The 2619-nt window shown below is 33.5% G+C and overlaps 1 non-coding gene across 1 annotated transcript; it reads right to left on the bottom strand.

Annotated features, from left to right (window-relative positions):
• Nucleotides 1-938: 938 nt before the first annotated feature.
• LOC150021442 (U1 spliceosomal RNA) lies at nucleotides 939-1100 on the bottom strand. The gene has a single exon (XR_016513881.1). It is a non-coding gene; the product is annotated as a U1 spliceosomal RNA (small nuclear RNA).
• Between the last annotated feature and the right edge of the window lie 1519 nt (nucleotides 1101-2619).

Raw genomic sequence — 2619 nt, 5'->3', positions numbered from 1 at the left:
TAGAACATTTCAATAGTTTGTCCCAAATTGCAATAAACAATACCCAGGTATGTGCTACATGTGTAAGAGAACTATTTCTTCAATTAATGAGTCAATTAATTAACTAATTAAAATTTTAACTAAACATCCTAATCTAATTTTAAATAAAAATTAATTTATATAATAAAGTAATTGGTTCTAAGTATTCATCTAAGAGCCAAGAGAAAAAAAAAACTTATAAAGGGTATTTTTCCACCATTTATTTTTAAAGAAAAGCTATACAGAAATAAACATTTAGATAGTAATATCAGCCAGCTTGTCATTAATGTCACAAGGATGGTAAGAGGATGGGGTAATGAGAAATGTTATGGGCCAAAATAATTGAGGAAGAAGATAAAATTCATTGAGCTGTTAAAAAAAATAAACTTAGCTGGGTAAAGAATGTGGGGCCTGTATGCATGGACATGTATATTTTAAATGGAGAAATACTTTGCTAAAAGTTCAGAAGTAGTAGCGTTTCATTCATTTAATTGTTATTGAAAACCCAGTATATTCTATAATTGGGGCTAAATGTGAGCTGTATAATTATTAATAAGATCTGGTTCCAGTTGTAAGGAGTAGGAATACTTACTCAAACCCAATGATTTATAACATATTGTGGTAAGAGAAGAAAACAGGAATAAGATATAATTGAGGTGAGATTCACCAAGTCTTTTAAAGCTGAAGAAATTTGGTGTGGTTGCATACTGATGTATAAAGTATTGGCTAAAATACATAAATATTGAGTATAAGGTAGGCAAGATTGTTTGGGACCAGATTCTAGAGACTATTTTTGGTTTGCTTTTGTTTCACTTTATTTGCATAAAAAAGGTTTGCAAACTTTTTCTGAGTTTTTTTTTTAAGTTTGGTAAAAATACATAACATACACTTACCAAATTAATCAGTTTTTTTTCTTTTTAAAGGGGAGAGTGAGAATGCAGTCACCCACTACCACAGATCAAGCAGTCAAGTTTCCTACATTTGGAGAAATCGCGGGGTCAGTGCATCTGGAGTACAATGGAGAAGCCTAGCCCTGGGAAAACCACCTGCATAATCATCTATCTCCCCTCCTAGGTAAGTATCAAGGTAATCAGTTTTAAGTGTACAGTTCAGTAGTGTAATATATATATTCATATTGTGAAGTAAATCTTCAGAACTTTTTTATCTTCTATAATTGAAACTTAACAGCAACTCCACTTTTCTCCATTTTCATAGACTCTGGTAACTATCATTCTACAGTCATGTATGAGCTTGACTATTTTAGATACCTCATACAAGTCTAATGCAGTTTTTTGTTCTTATGTGTCTGGTTTATTTCATTTAGTATAATGTCTTTCGGTTTCATTTACCTTGCCACAAATGACATTTTTTTTTAAGGCTGAGTAATATTTCATTGTATATATTGGGTTGGCCAAAAAGTCAGTTTAGCTTTTTTCCATAAAATAAAAAACACTTTTAAAAATTTTTACCAGTATCTTTATTGATTTGGATATTTTGAGTATGTTGGCTATCTCCTGCTATTGACTTCTAGTGGGTAAAGGCCTGGGGTGTGCTAAACATCTTCCAATGCAAAATACAGCCCCACAGCAAAGAATTATTTGGTCAAAATGTCAATAGTACTAAGAAACTTTGCAAATAAATTTTGACATGTTCGATCAGTTACTACACCTTCTCCATATACCGCACAATTTTTTTTCTTTTTTGGCAGTTCAGTTCCTTTTCACCTTTCTTTAAATAATAAAGCTTAGTACACCAGAAATGTAAAATATTTTCTTCCATCTTCAATATTAAAATGGCTACACAAAAATGCACCAGTTTTGATTTTTTAATGCACATTAATATGATAGCTGTCACAATATAACAAAACTGTTTTGAATGAAGTTCAAAACAACTAAGCACTTCTAGAGCCATCTTATGAAAAAAACTAAACAAATTCTTTGACCAAGTCAATAGCTGTGATCTGTCCAGAAAGTATCCAGTCATGTAATATGAAAAATGAAGACATTTACTGAAGAAGATACAAGATACGAGAAACATTGTACATAGGACAATGACACCTCAGTCTCTTTCAAAGTAGGCATCTTGAAACCTTACACAGTTCTCCCAACTGCCCTAACATATTTTCCTGAATCTCATTGATGGTCTGAAATCTCTTACCTTTCAAAGGTGATTTAAGTTTTAGGAAAAGCCAGAATTCACAGGGCACCAAATGTGATGTAGGGGGCCTGAGTCACCTGGGTGACTTGATGTTTCTCAAAGAAAACTGCACCAGATGTGGTGCATGAGCAGGCACATTGTCGTGATGTAGCTGCCATCACCAGTTGCCCATAGCTGCAGCCTTCTGAGTCACATGGATAGTTTCCACAGTTGAAAGTTCAAGTTTGATGCAAAATTTGATGCAGATTTGTTGCTCTACTTTCTCAGTCATTTTGAATGTGATGGCCACACAGAATACATGCTCACTCAATGATGTTAACCATGCCTACTGACTAGTGCCATGAAGTCACCATTGTTCACACGTGTGCATTCCAGTCCATTCTCTTTGGCTGCCATGTTACTTTGATGTTGCACAAATCATTCTCATTATATTAACAATGGCTG

This window comes from Furipterus horrens, unplaced genomic scaffold (genome assembly GCF_987537825.1).
Source record: "Furipterus horrens unplaced genomic scaffold, mFurHor1.1.pri manual_scaffold_1, whole genome shotgun sequence".
Lineage (NCBI taxonomy): Eukaryota > Metazoa > Chordata > Mammalia > Chiroptera > Furipteridae > Furipterus > Furipterus horrens.
This window is presented reverse-complemented; position numbering and strand designations above follow the sequence as displayed.